Source organism: Alligator mississippiensis, chromosome 1, assembly GCF_030867095.1.
Source record: "Alligator mississippiensis isolate rAllMis1 chromosome 1, rAllMis1, whole genome shotgun sequence".
NCBI classification, from domain to species: domain Eukaryota; kingdom Metazoa; phylum Chordata; order Crocodylia; family Alligatoridae; genus Alligator; species Alligator mississippiensis.
This window is the reverse complement of record NC_081824.1, coordinates 476305564-476321589: the sequence shown is the minus strand read 5'-3', so window position 1 is coordinate 476321589 and position 16026 is coordinate 476305564. Positions and strand designations below refer to the sequence as shown.

At 49.5% G+C, this 16026-nt stretch overlaps 1 long non-coding RNA gene across 1 annotated transcript in view; it reads left to right on the top strand.

The window, feature by feature from the left end:
* Positions 1–15808, top strand: part of LOC132248773 (uncharacterized) — a 54448-nt gene extending 38640 nt beyond the window's left edge. Inside the window, exon 4 of the long non-coding RNA XR_009460154.1 lies at positions 14508–15808. This is a non-coding gene — a long non-coding RNA (uncharacterized LOC132248773). The remainder of the gene's footprint in view (positions 1–14507) is intronic.
* Positions 15809–16026: the final 218 nt, after the last annotated feature.

The following is a 16026-nucleotide window of genomic DNA, read 5'->3' as shown; positions in this document are numbered from 1 at the left end:
GTTGCCTGTGAGACTGTGATTGTGCTTCAGTTGCGCTTGAACACCCGTTAATCACTGAGTGTGAACCCACCCGGTTGTATTTGAACAGAAACACCCTTAATTGTTTCCTGGAAGAGTGTGATTGTGCTTCAGTTGTGCTTGAACACCCATTAATCGCTGAGTGTGAGCCCACCCACTGGTATTTGAACGGGAACACCCTTAATTGTTGCCTGTGAGACTGTGATTGTGCTTCAGTTGTGCTTGAACACCCGTTAATCACTGAGTGTAAGCCCACCCACCAGTATTTGAACGCGAACACCCTTAATTGTTGCCTGTGAGAGTGTGAGTGTCTGCAGTTGTGATTGAACACCTGTTAATCACTGAGCGCGAACCCACCCACCGGTAGTTTAACAGGAACACCCTTAATTGTTGCCTGTGAAGGAGCTGCGGACGACTGAAACAGAGCAAAACCTTCCTTTCCGGTTTCGGCTGCGGCGCCTCTCCTTTGCTTCGTCTTAGTTGTTCTCAGCTAGCTCACAGCTAACAACTAGAACAGGCTTGCACGTGATTGCGCTTCACTGTTTCTGTGCACACGCTTAATTGTGTGTCAGTGGCCATCCCTGTTGCGTGAAAATGCACTTAATCGCACAGAGTGAACGCTGAGCAAACACGCTTAACGGCTGTGCAGGCACGAGCCGAGAACGACTTGAAGGTGGCAGCTCCTTTCCAGCTTGGGGCGCAGAGCCTCTGCTTTGCCTCATTTGAGGCGTTCTCAGCGTGCTCGCACCCCGCCGTCCCAACGGAGCTGCTGCTCCCCTTTGGAAAAGGCCCCTTTCCTCTCGGCTGTCACGAGCAGCCTCTGGGCCCAGCAACCTGGGGAGAAATCCCTCTCGCAACACCGCCCTCGGCACTGGCGTCTCCCTCGCTCGTGTATCCCAAAGATTCCTGCCCCCTCAGCGCTTCCCTGCCTCTCGCCTCCTGGCTGGCTGCGTGAGGAGAGAAGACGAGACCGAGACCGAGACAGAGACACGCAGGATCTGCGTGAAGGCAGTGCAACGCCCCAACGTGATGACGACACCCTGACTTGAACCCTCCCCTGGCGAGGGGATGTGCCTCTGGCCGCCCGCCCTCTCCTCTGCCCGGCCCTACTTCCTCCAGGAGCACGCGCGACACGAGCAGGGGACCGACCCCACGCAGGGACCCTGCGCTTACTGGAAGGCGGTGTCAACGCAGTGCGCGTTAAATACACAGCTGGAACTGACAGTCAGAAGTCTTCAACGGGACGGGAGGCTGTCAGTCTCCCTGTACGCTGCAAATACCGCGGCACTGCCAGCACGGTAAGCGGGGCCCGTGAAATGCCCAGCGCTGTCAGCGATAACACCAGTTCAGAAACTGGCTTTTGGGGGCCTTGAAGGTTCGCGGAACTCGTCAGTTCAGGACCTGCCAGCAAACGTCACAACCACAGCAACAAAAATAACAACAATTCACAGATTCATAGAAGTTAGGGTCGCAAGGGACCTCAATAGATCATCAAGTCCGACCCCCTGCACAGGCAGGAAAGAGTGCTGGGTCTAGATGACCCCAGCTAGATGCCTATCCAACCTCTTCTTGAAGACCCCCAGGGTAGGGGAGAGCACCACCTCCCTTGGGAGCCCGTTCCAGACCTTGGCCACTCGAACTGTGAAGTTCTTCCTAATGTCCAGTCTAAATCTGCTCTCTGCTAGCTTGTGGACATTGTTTCTTGTAACCCCCGGAGGCGCCTTGGTGAATAAAACCTCACCAATTCCCTTCTGTGCCCCCGTGATGACCTTATAGGCAGCCGCAAGGTCGCCTCTCAACCTTCTCTTGCGGAGGCTGAAAAGGTCCAGGTTCTCTAGTCTCTCCTCGTAGGGCTTGGTCTGCAAGCCCTTAACCATACGAGTGGCCCTTCTCTGGACGCTCTCCAGGTTATCCACATCCCTCTTGAAGTGCGGCGCCCAAAACTGCACGCAGTACTCCAACTGCGGTCTGACCAGCGCCCAATAGAGGGGAAGTATCACCTCCTTGGGTCTGTTCGTCATGCATCTGCTGATGCACGATAAAGTGCCGTTAGCTTTTCTGATGGCTTCATCACACTGCCGGCTCACGATCATCCTGGAGTCCACTAGGACTCCGAGATCCCTTTCTGCTTCCGTGCCACCCAGCAGGTCATTCCCTAGGCAGTAGGTGTGCTGGACATTTTTCCTCCATAGGTGCAGCACTTTGCATTTCTCCTTGTTGAACTGCATCCTGTTGTTTTCTGCCCACTTGTCCAACCTGTCCAGGTCTGCTTGCAGCTGTTCCCTGCCCTCCGGCGTGTCTACTTCTCCCCATAGCTTTGTGTCATCCACAAACTTGGACAGAGTACACTTCACTCCCTCATCCAAGTCGCCGATGAAGAGGTTAAAGAGTATCGGTCCTAGGACCGAGCCCTGCGGGACCCCACTGCCCACACCCTTCCAGGTCGAAACCGACCCATCCACCATGACTCTCTGGGTGCGACCCTCTAGCCAACTCGCCACCCACCGGACCGTGCAGTCATCCAAGTCACAGCCTCTTAACTTGTTCACCAGTATGGGGTGGGATACCGTATCGAAGGCCTTCCTGAAGTCTAAGTAAACGATGTCAACCCCTCCTCCTGAGTCCAGGCGTTTCGTAACCTGGTCATAAAAAGAGACTAGATTAGTCAGGCACGATCTGCCTGCCACGAACCCGTGCTGGTTTCCCCTCAGCAGAATTTTTCCTGCTGGGCTCTCACAAATGTGAGCCTTGATAATTTTTTCAAAGACTTTGCCAAGGATGGAGGTGAGACTGACTTGCCTATAGTTGCCAGTATAGCATTGCGGGGCTGGTATTAATACTGCGTGACGTCAAAGGGAACACCTTGTTATACGTTCAAAAAAGTCGCACCTTCCTGTATCCTATAGAGAAGCGCTGACCACCCTCTTATCTGCTGAGCACAAATCGAGACAGAAAAATCTGGTCTCCCCAAAAGTCAAGGCCCAATTCAGAAATAGGGAAAAAAACAAAAAAGCTACAAAAAGTCTATGGTATAAATAAAAGTATGAGGTCTACGGAGATGAGGTGTAAGAGGTGCTTCTGAACAACTGGACAGCCCTGCTGGAAAACACGATACGTTTCTGAATGTCTTTTAAAAACACAATGCACATATTAAGTAATCAACAGCACCCATTTCTAAGGCGCAGCTTCGTCAGGTAACCAGAGTATGAGCATCCACCGTACTCTGATATGCCGTGGCATCAGGTTTCACTCTGGCCTGCAGGCCTAAGGGCCTGCCTTTTGTCGCCGCCGAGAGCCACAGCGCGGGGTTCGGGGCCTTAGGAGCCCTAGTCGGTGGGCGGGTACTTGTGACGCTTGGAGAGGAATCAGGTACTGACACGTTTTGGTTAAGCAAAAAGATTGTTTACTTACACTGCTCGTACAGCGCAGGTCAGAAGCTTGCTTCAATTACAGTTGTAAACTAAACTTGAGTCGGGCAGAAATTACAAAGTTTCTTTGGTCGGTCTGCAGAAGTGTTCGGGGTGTTCAGGCCGGCAGTCGTCTTACGTCTCGGGTGGGTGTGTGCTAGGCCCCCTTGGGTCGGTGACGGGGAGTCCTTAGTGGTTGACCAGGCCACTAAGTTCTTCTCTAAGACACACGCGGAGTTTGCTAGGCTCCACAGCGTGCTCAGATCTCTCCACGAGGTGTGTGTGGAGTTCTCCAACTTGGGCGGAAACTGCTTCAACCTCTTCTACGGCTAGCAAGCCAATTGCTGTCCGCCAGGTAGGAATGATTTAGAACAGTCCAATAGTGGGGTACGAATTTACATAAGATTGGCGGGCACTTTTTCTAGGTCATTAATATATAGTCACTGGGCTCTGGAGTTTTCCACTCGTGACCTACTTACATGACCTACTTACAAAATGATTGACAGACTGTGCCCTCTCTATCAAACTATGGGATTTTCCACTGTACTATAGGCATATGAACAATGGGTTGTGACACCTTCAGCCTGCTTCTTTAAGGATCCGGGCAGGGAGAGGAACTGGCCGCGCTAGCCTGGATTCAGGGGAGATTTGCAGTGCGGATCTGCCCTTCCTAGATTCACTAAACCAGGGATGCATCAGCTTTCGTAAGCAGCAGCTTGCTTCGTCGGATGCTGAGATGCAGCTGGAGGAAGCAATGATGCTAAACCGAAAGCACGGATTGGAATACCAAAGGGTAGTGTAGTAAAAATGTCTCATGATCCCTTTTCTTTTCCCTATACAGGGCCTCACAGCTGAACTGTGAGATGTTTCTTCTTTCCTCCTGCAGTAGATAAGCAGTGTCATAATAAGAAACAGTCCAGGCAACGCTCGCTTTGAGATAAGGTTCAAAGCTTCTTGTTAGAACACAGATTAATGCTTGTTTTGCACATACATTTTGTAAACATCGTACTCGCTCATTGCCCTAGAGTTACACCAAGACACGGGGTTACTAAGGGGCCCACAGTTCAGAACGCAGGCGGCAGGCCTGTTGCTGCAGTTGCGTTTTAGGACTACACGTGTACTAAACTTTGCAGAAAAATGTAACCAATCACGTTGGAATCTTTTGTTCAGGTTAGCTATAAAAATGAAACCTCGGGCACGGCTCGGGGTCGACTTTGCTTTGAGCATTGAGCTCCACTGTCAACCTGTTTGCACAAACAATAAACTCGAGTTGGACCCAGCCTGAGTGTGTGACTCTCTCCTTGAGGTAAATTGGACAAGCCTCCAGGGGCACGAAACTGGCAGTTTGTGCAACAACAGTGCTGACAGGCGCGTGATCAGATGGCCTCAGCCAACCAGAGGCTACATGAAGCGTGTGACTGCAAGGCCGGCAGTCACAGGCTCCTGACTGAAAATCAGCAGCACATTCTAATTGGCTCACTAGTTTATAAAAGGGACACAACTCCAGAGCTTGGGGGGGTCCACACGACAGTCGGAGAGGCCTGATCACCCTTTCCAGGATCCCACGTCCCCTAGGTCGAATGTATACTCGATACCCGAACAGAGTGAGCTCTCGTGTGGCAGTTGTTGTTGTTGTTGTCGTTATTGCAATCGCTTTCCGACTGTAACATCGCAAACAGTTGTTAAAGAGTTTTCTGTCTCCCTGCGCAAGTTGTAAGTAAAACTTCATTTTGCTATACCATCTTCATTTGGGTCAGTGTCCCTTTCGTCCCCGGCCTGATCGTACTGGAGGGGTGGTTATTCACCCGCCGCAGTTTACCACATGGCGTCACGGACAGGATCTCCGGGGAAAAGGGAGAATGAGGAGTGCACTGACCAATCAGTCCGGCATTGCCCGTGGCGAAATCACCACAGGCCCCCAACCACAAATTCCGATGACTTATGGGCCCATGTGGCGTACCATCAGGCCCAGCAAGATGGGAGGATCGGCGGCCATGTTTCGATCCGCCCGACTGAAAACACCGGGGGGCCACTCAAAGAGCGGGTCGTTACCGGCCTCACTCACGCAGCCCTGGGGTGTCTCCTCGCTAGCCCCGCGGTCCTATACCGACCACCCGATACGGCCGCAGAGGTACAACTCAATCGGGTCAAATCCACCGACACAAGCAATCGTACCCCTGCAAAAGAGTATGCCAAATGTATTAAATATCTAAAAGAGGGTGGCGGCTGCAACACATCTCCTGACAAATTCAGGTGCCCTAACCTCAGCCCCGGAGGCACTGAAAATGAGATCCTGACAGGACTCCGGGAGAGCCTTGAAACCAACGGGCGGGAGGCTACGAAATGGGGAGCAAAGAAGTGGAATAAGGGCAAGATAATTAATGTTTTATTTCGCACGGTGACCACCCTGTTGCAACACGCGGCGAACCAAGCCAGCATGGTGGAGACACTGGCTAGGACGGCTGCAGATCAGAGCGCCACACAATCCAAAACGCCACTCCAAGATGGCGCCGCTGAAGAAAAAGAAGGAGTGGCTAAAGCGTCCGAGGCGCGAAATCCCAACGCAGGTGCAGTGAGTGAAAACCCCCTAGGGGAGGGCCTGCGCACTGAAGCGGGAGGGGCGAGTGAAATCACAGAAACGGGAGTGGCAGAGGAGACTCCAACAACCCCGCCTGAGGGACCACCCCCGTACAGCACCCTGCGCCTATACCCTGCCCTCCCTGCGGAGGCAAGCGCACCTGCTCTACAGGTAAACCCTGTAGCGCTGATCAAAACTGTCACTGATGGCACAGCAACCAGCACACTCACCACCTTTCGCACCCGCACTAGGGGGGAGCTTCAGGAACTAATGAAAGAAACCCGGATAAATCCGGGTGAAACACCGGTAATATGGCAAGGGCGCCTGATACTAGAACACGGGGCGGATCTGGTAGACCTCGAGGAATGCATGGCACTCATGCGCCAACCCGCGTGGAGTGGCGGAGCGTGCAGTGATACAACCAAGATACTGCGCAACCGAGCCTGGCCAATTCCTTTGTGTGCTGCCACGATCCCAGCATTGATGGCCCAAGCCCATGCCTGGCATGCGGGTCCACCGGGTAACCCCACAGCCACACAACTTTTGTATGCCATAGCGGGAGCAAGCTATTTAAATTGGGACCCCGGGAGGTACCCGTTGAATTTAACTCCTTATCAGGCGAATAATTATTGGCCTCATCGTTGGTGTCACGACCCTGGCGCTGTCCCCATGTCCACGTCAGCAGTAGAGGCCTGCGTGGAAATTTACGGGGGTAATAACACACCCATGTTTCGCTTGCTGCTACATCCATTGGTGGGAGGCCCAATAGGGAACGTCCTAAGCAGTTTAGGAAAACTCACTACGGCACACAAGACAGAAACCACATCTGCCCCACCATCGGAAGCATGGGCGGCAGAACCCTGGGGATCCCCACCTAATAAACCTCGAACTAACTACCCACCGCATGGACCACCACCAAATCGTACCCCCGAAGAACACACTAGGTTCAGGTTTTTGTTAAGCAAAAGTGGTCTAGAAAAGGACCAACTCCGCAGATTAGGGGATGAAGGGCAGAAAATACTAGCACTTCGTCTAGGCCTTAGGCCAAGACCACAAGAGTACGATAAGGGAAAAAACGAGTAGCGGCAGCCAAACCAGGAACCGACGGCCGACCCTTCAATGATGAACGCCCATATGTCACCCTCAACGTTAGCACACCCGGAGGCTCCGATGCAACACCGACACGCTTTTTACTCGACACGAGAGCCCAAGTAAATGTAATAAAGCCCGAAGTCCCACATATTAAAACATCAAGAACTATCTTTGTACAGGGTTTAAACGCTACGGCTACTACAACCTTAGTAAAGTTCAAGATTGGTACTAGAGTTTTACACGGGGTCCAAGGGGGCATCAATATTCTAGGAATCCCGGAGATAAAAGCTTTACATCTCAAAAACCAGATTCTCCTCGTACTGCCGCTGTCCGTCACCCAAGAGGATAAACATCAGCCCACTTTAACAAACCCGGCCCCATGGCGCTATCAACCGATTCCAACGCGCTCTACACTTAAGAATCAAGTCCAGGCCCTACTACACGACTTAAACCAACGAGGTTGCATCAACCCGATAAGATCATCTACCTATCTTTCGGCGGGATGGGGTATTCCCAAGCTGGGGAAACTAACCGAAGCCCGGTTGGTGGTAGACTACCGGCATGTGAACCGCCGGTGTAAACCACTCCAAATGCCCGCGGCCCAAACAATAACTGAAGTCTTAAATGGTATAATCGAGACACAAAGAGGCGGAGAATGGTGGGCCATCACTTTAGATTTAAAAGATATGTTTTATTCAATCCCCATAAATGATCCACAAGGGGTCCTTAATATGTGTATAAGCGGCGAAATGTATAAATGGGAAGTTTGCCCTCAAGGTTACCGTAACGCAGCGGCATTAGTGACAGTGGCGATGAACAACACCCTTAAGCACTTCACACATTTCCATCCATGGGCCGAGGACGTAAAAATCTGGTCCTACGTTGACAACATTGCCATCATGGGAGATCACTGTGCGACGGTCCACAACACCGCCGAGAAGTTAAAAGACCACTTAAGCAATGAGGGATGGACAATAAATACGACCAAATCTATGAAGGAACCGTCCTCAGATATCATCTTTTTAGGGACACGATTCGCAGGTCAGTACCAATGGGGGACGGCACACAACTCCACACCTAAACTTGAGTCCCGACCCATAACTCAACCGGACTTCCAGGGCCTTTTAGGCCAACTAAATTGGTTCCGTCATTACATAACGCCACCACACTTAAAAGTCGTACAATGATTGCAACAACAAATTCGGAAAAAAACCCAGCGAAGGGAACCTTGGAATGACCGAGATCAACGGGCCTTAGAAGCGGTTCTCAACGAAGTTAAGAACACACGCTTGATCGCACCACCTGCTAGCACCCCGTTAATAATTCATGCGGGCTTTACCAGCGAACACATCTGGTTCACAGCCAAGGACCCGGTGACGGAGCAGCCTGCATTCACCGGTCACCGCACACTACAGGCCAACCGACATCGGTATGGTTGTCTAGCAAAAGTTATGCTTGCGACCCAATTGGCAGAACATCTGTCGATGTCTCCAGGTACCCTTGTTGCACCAGGAGGTTCTATGCTGGCCTTACTCAACCCTGGCCAGAGTCACCCTGAGTATCAAGGAACACAAAAGATTTGGAGCACGACCGTTCTGCGGTTTCAATACTATTGGTCAGCGTGGCAAGTCATCGACGGGGAACTGCCCCCCGACGATGAGGATGAAAAACTCAGTATACCTCGGCTATATGGGACTACATCACTAGCCTGGATAGCCTCTGACGGTACATCCCGCAATGGCAGCGTGTATGGCTTTTACTGTGACCCCTGTAAGAACGCCGATCTCCGCTCATCCTCCTCAGATGAGTCGGTACAAGCAGCTGAATTACGGGGATTCCATCTAGCACTCACACACGCTCGAGACCATCACGATGGAACGCTTCCGGTTCCTGCCATCGCCATGGACTCAGAGTGCATATATCGAATCGTCACCGGAGCAGCACAAGCAATGGAGCATCAACCCATCTGGGAAGACATTAAAGATACTTTGCAACGGTTCTCCACACCACCCTTAGTTAAACATACACGCTCTCACCGACCCGATACGGATCCCGTACATGCCATCATCGACTGCCTATTAGCCCATCAAGGACCACCAAGTGAAATAGGCATATTGCAATTAAACCTGACAAATGTGGCAGATGATCAGCCATTGCTGAAATGGCTCCATGATTTCTGGGGGCACCCAGGTGCCGAAAGGGCACGGACTTGCTGGAAGCAACACAGTGATAAAGGACCAAGTTTGCAGCGATGGAAGGAGATAACCCAAGCATGCCCAGCTTGCGCTAAGGAGAAACCAACACATTACAAACACACGCAGGGTGTCTTTGACCCCGCACACTTCACACCGGGAAAGGTGTGGCAAGTGGATCTGCTTGGACCGCTCCCGGGATCAAGACCACCGAACAAAGGACTAGCGATCGTGGACTTGGAAACTCACCAACTTCTGGTCCTCCCAGCAAGGAAAACTACCGCTTCCACAGTTCAGGGATGCTTGCAGCTCGCTTTTGCTCATTGGCAAGTGCCCCATGTTATACACACTGATGGAGGACCACCTTTTAACTCAAAAGCTATAGAGCGACTTGCGGCAGAACATAACATTCAGTGGCATCACCACTTGCCCTATCATCCACAGTCCAGTGGCGTTGTGGAACGTCATATAGGACTGTATAAGGAGCAGTTAAGATTAAAAGGAAATGGGTCATATAAAAATTGGACCAAACATAACACCGAGGTACTGATCTCAATGAATGCTACAAAGACGCTATGGGAAGAACGCACCCCAGCACCACGCCCACCTTGGAAGCCATGTTATTCTCCTCACGAAGCAGTGTGGCTAACCGTCCCTACAGCCACCTCTAAACATCCGTCCCCAGCACAGGGTGTTATAATTAGGGCCGGAGATTACCCTAATACTTATTTTGTTTCCCTCGAAGCAGTCACACCCACACGCATCGTCTTAGCCCATCATAATTGGCTAAGCCGACAGGGCACACCCTTCCCGTGTATAATACAATTTATAATGCATCACTGACAGATCATGAGTTTTGGGGTTTTTTAGCTTTCTCCGGTGGTGACAACATGTCACGAGGCGACCTCTTCATCATCAGTCTACTCGTTTTCACGACCAAAGCGGCTACAGAGACAAGTGACCCCGATGATCCTCTGCAGCGAAACTCCGTGTTGCAGCTAATAGAAATCTGGGCCAACGCGACTGGACCCCATCCCGAGGGTGTGACGACTTGTATACCAAAACCAAGTGCAATCAACGGGAATGTGTTAACTACATATGTCGCTCCCCTTGACATCACCTGATGGTTCTGCGAGGTACAAGGGCCATTGTGTGGGACCTTTATCTGTAGAACCAATGGCCTCATATCTTGCCCAGGTTGTCAGGTAGTGTCTTTTCCCGACCACACAATCACAAGAGGGGAAAAAATGGCGGCGTACTACTGGCCAACAGGTCCTGTAACAAAGAAAAATATCACAAGCTTAAACTGTAGGAGTTGGGGACTAGGGAGTCATAAAGTAGAACCAATTGACTGTCATCACATTCCATGGGGGGCGCGAAAGTGGGGCACAGACGACGATCGGGTCCAAACCTTGCCATGGTCAGCACGGCAATACTCACCTTCGTGGTTCTTGTTTCTCAATAGTACCCCGATGCGGAAAGGGGGATGGGATCTTAACAAAGGAGTAAATCTGACAGAATTTCATGGTAATCACCCACTGTTAAGTGCATTTTTCCCCCTTAGACAAGCGGAAGTACGCTATTTTGAAAACCGTAATTTGTCCCATCCTTACTGCGCACCCAGGGTACAAGCATTGTGGTGTAGAAGACATAATTTGCCAACTAACATACCCCGCGGTCTTATGTGGGCGTGTGATGACGGGTTATTATATACGGCTTTACCCGTTGATTTCGACGGCGCTTGTTTTATAGCGAGCGTGGAACTGTGCCCACCTCTCGCCGCCAATACCTCCAACCCGTACACCCCATGGGTTCGGCATTCTGATTCTAGACAGAGGCGCACTACAACCATCTGGTCGAAAATGACTTATGGTGAGCGGGTGGCGAAACGAATCGAATGGCAAGTAGAAGGCCTGTTCGTATGGTGGGTGGGAATAATGAAAGCCCGTGAAGCCGTTGTCCGCCTAGCTAAAGAGGTAGAAGTAGGGTTCAATGCCACTAACGAAGCCTTGACCTTAATGAATAGGCAGTTACAAGAAACATCACTAATGACCCTACAAAATAGGCTTGCTTTAGACGCCATGTTAGTGCATAATGGAGGAGTATGCAAGTATCTAAACTTATCCACCGAATATTGCTGCATATCTATCCCGAATATTACAGTTCCTTTAATGTCCCAACTCGAGTTAATTCGAAAAGCGGCTAAAGGCGCTAATGCCATAGCTAGTATCAGCAAAGGCTGGCTTGCAGACCTTTTTTCAGGATTTGGTTGGGACTTCTCTTCACTAGCCATGCATATAATCGCTCCGCTGTTAACCCTGCTAATACCCTTATTAGGCATTTTGCTGTGTGTTTGTATTGGTTGTTGTATTTTGAATGCAGTTAAACGTCGAGTAATGACGCTTTCGACCTTCGTGTATACCCAACTGCCTAATGTAAATGAAGAAGAACTAGAACTCGAGGGTGTTTAATCTGGCATTTGGTCAAGGGGGCATGTCTGAATAAAAAGGTGACCAAACGCCAGTCCACATGCCACACCAATGTAAAGCATGAGAGCAAGTTATGCTTGGAGTGTGAAAACCTCATGATCGCAGTGCTGACAGGCGCGTGATCAGATGGCCTCAGCCAACCAGAGGCTACATGAAGCGTGTGACTGCAAGGCCGGCAGTCACAGGCTCCTGACTGAAAATCAGCAGCACATTCTAGTTGGCTCACTAGTTTATAAAAGGGACACAACTCCAGAGCTTGGGGGGGTCCACACGACAGTTGGAGAGGCCTGATCACCCTTTCCAGGATCCCACGTCCCCTAGGTCGAATGTATACTCGATACCCGAACAGAGTGAGCTCTCGTGTGGCAGCTATTGTTGTTGTTGTTGTCGTTATTGCAATCGCTTTCCGACTGTAACATCCCAAACAGTTGTTAAAGAGTTTTCTGTCTTCCTGTGCAAGTTGTAAGTAAAACTTCATTTTGCTATACCATCTTCATTTGGGTCAGTGTCCCTTTCGTCCCCGGCCTGATCGTACTGGAGGGGTAGTTATTCACCCGCCGCAGTTTACCGCAGAACCTTGTCTGCCTATATCCTTAGACCAACGCGGCTACAACCTAAACCCCCTAAAGCTGATTCTTTAACTCTTCTCACCTTCTTGCCCTAAAAGGCCATAAGGCATCTAAAGAAAAGCTATAACTTTGTCTCCCTCATGTCCACTATTTGGGTCATGATATTTGTGCTATGCCTCTATAGTCAAGCCACTGCAAAACCTGACTCTTGTTAATACCTCTGAGCCTTTGCCCTGGACTTCAAAAGCCGAAGCCGCTTTTGCCTCTATTAAACAAGCTCTGTCGCAAGCTCCTGCCCTAGGCCTTCCTGATTATACTAAACCATTTATTCTTTTTTATCATGAAAAAGACGGATTTGCACTTGCTGTGCACATGGAGACAAGCACCGTCTCATTGCTTATTATAGCTCTGCTCTTGACCCAGTTGCAGCCGGACTTCCTCCATGTCTTCGTGCTGTAGCTGCAGCTGCTATTACTGTTGAACTGTCCTGTACCCCTGTATTAGGTTCTCCCCTTACTGTTGCTGTCCCACATGCTGTAGCAGCCCTTTTACTAAAAAGTAAAACTCAACACCTTTCAAATGCTAGATTGACTAAGTATGACAGTTTGCTTCTTTCTGCTGGAAATATTACTTTAACTAGATGCCCTGTTTTAAACCCTGCCTCCCTGTTGCCTACTCCTTTAGATGGTGAACCCCACGATTGTATTGTTGTTACTGCCCACCTAACAATGCCCCGCACTGATCTAAAGGACACCCCCTTGCAAAACCCAAATCTAGTATTTTATGTTGATGGGTCATGTCAAAGAAACTCAAAAGGTTCTCTTGTTGCAGGATATGCAGTATGTTCCCAATATGATGTTATAGAAAGCCATCACTTGCCCAATGTGTATTCAGCTCAAGTTGTTGAGCTTGTGGCGCTTACCAGGGCTTGCACCCTAGCCTCTGGTACCTCTGTTAATATTTACACTGATTCTGGCTATGCCTTTGGTATTGTACAGGATTATCGTCAACTTTGGAAGCAACGAGGCTTCCTCGTGTCAAGAAGTGCCAAAATTAGTAACGGGCCATATGTAAAGGCCTTGTTCAATGCTTTACAGTTACCTTCTGCTGTTGCTATTATTAAATGCCAAGCTCACCACAAACCTTATGATAATGTTACATGTAAAAATGCTCTGGCAGACTCTGCTGCCAAAGCTGTGGCTATTTCCACTCCTCAGGCTACACCTGTGTTTTTGTCTATCTCATTTAACCAGTCTCCATTGGCAAGTCTTCATGACGTTGCCCTCCTCCAAGATCAGGCTCCAGAACCAGAAAAATATATGTGGAGACTGGCTGGGTGTTTGTTACACCCTGACCATTTGTGGCGCTCCCCGGACGGCCGCCTGGTTGCCCCAACGGTCCTTCTTCCCTATCTTGCTCGCATGCACCACGGCATAGCACACGTGAGCAAAGGGGGGATGATAGAAGCTGTTAAGCTTGATTGGTTTGCTCCAACTTGTTCATCTGTGGCTCAACAATACTGTTATACCTGCCCTATTTGTCAAGCCCATAATGTGGGAAAACCTAAAAAGGCAGCACATCCCCCACTTTGGGGGCCGTTTGTAAATTTACAAATAGATTTTATTCAAATGCAGCAATGTTGTTCTTATGAATATGGTCTTGTTATTGTATTTATGTTCTCTGGATGGGTAGAAGCCTACCCATGTGCAAAAGCTGAAACCATCACTGTGAGCAAAAAGTTGCTCAGAGACTTTATTCCAAGGTTTGGTATTCCTTTCTCCATAAACTCCGATAGAGGAACTCATTTTACTGGGCAGATAATGAAAGAAGTCTGCCAAGTCCTGCAAATCCAGCAGAACTTTCATTGCCCGTACCATCCACAGGCCTCGGGCCAAGTGGAACGCCAAAATGGCATTTAAAAAAATTAACTGGCCAAAATTTGTGCTGAGACTCACTTGAAATGGCCAGATGCACGTCCCATAGCCCTTATGAGAATGAGATCTACTGTCAGTCGAAACACCAGACTTACCCCACATGAAATCCTGATGGGAAGACCCATGAGGCTCCCTGCCTCACCACCTGTTGCCTCCCACTTTTGCAATATACATTTACTTGATGATACTATTCTAGACTACTGTGCGGCACTAAGGAAGTGTGTTAAGGCTTTTCATTCACAGGTACAAGTAACTCTCCCCAAGGAACCAGATGAGCCGTGCCAGTCCATCCTGCCTGCTGACTGGGTTCATGTAAAAGTCCATCAACGGAAGTCATCGGTGGGACCCCGCTGGAAAGGCCCATTCCAGGGACTCCTGACAGCCAACACTGCAATAAAGTGTCAAGGACTCCAACCGTGGATCCATGCTTCACACACTAAGAAAACATCAGCCCTGCTAGACTTAGAGTCTCCTCCATATCAACCTTGTAATCAGCCTCCACAGACCGGTAGTGAGCCTAGCGCCTGCCAACAAGAGAGCTCAAGACCAGTAGTGAGCCAAGCGCCTACTGGCGAAGAGGATTTGCCACTACAAAGCGAAGAGGATTTACCACTACAGAACGAAGAAAATGTACCCCAACGACACCACTATGCCCTTCGGGAAAGGAAAAAGGCCTCTGCCTAGTTCCTGGTTCCCGAGGTGGGGTTGGTTAGTCGTGACTTGGGTACGTCTCAGTCTTTCCTTTTGGATCCTCTTATATGAACTTAAAGACTCAGCAGCTAAAAGAAACTTTGTAAATCAGACTAGACTTCAAAACAGGTCAAAAAGATCACTCCCACACTGGCATGCTCACCAAAATGCTTGTCTTCAACTGTCATATCAATATGGAAAGGATTTAAATGTTTCTAAATATTGGGCATGTCCCCACTTGCCTCCTAGTACAATGACAGGGGTGCCCATGATTGCTTTCTCCCTTAATTGGACGACTTCTGTGATACGTATGTTAAAATAATGAAAAGGTAAAAAGAAAGAAAAATTAGAAGTTAAAAAGCTCTTGGCTATAAATATCTAATATGTTGGGCCAAAAAGGCCCAAAAGCGGGGAAAGTGGAAATAAGTTTCACCAGGCCTCTTACTTGACTAAGAAGAGAGAGAAAGAGAAGAAAAAAGGTGCCGATGTTGATGCTATGTGTTTTAACATGTTCTAAGATAAGGAGAAACCTTCATGCCCTGTTTTGTCTGTGTGCAGATGTTAACCTCCTCCTTTCCGCCGAACCAGAAGCTGAGAACTGTTCCCAAAACATAGTGTTTTTTTCTAAATAAGTAAACTGCTTACGTGTGACAAACGAATGATCACCATCTTTCTGTTTCTCCCCAGGTTGCTTTGTCTGAACCCTGCATGTTTCCTCGCTGTCTAAAGTATAAATACGCTTGTAAATTTGTAGAGGTCAGAGTTCCTTTGAGAACTCTCCCTGTGATCACTGGTATAGTTTTAAATAAACCTAGATGGCTCTGCCAAGTCTAATACAACCACAACGCGAGGTTTGATTTCTTCCACACCAGTTGAAGTAGCGCCTGATGAACATCCAAGTCGCTAAGAGGGAGCTGCCCGAGTAAAGGACGGGGATGTGGTACATGGGAGGTCCCTTGAAGGGGCCAGCAGTGGGATGACCCAGTCTCTCCCCGTGATGCCCTGCAGGTGCAGTTTGTGCTGGTGGGTAGTTGTAGTTCTCCCTGCAAGCTGTGAG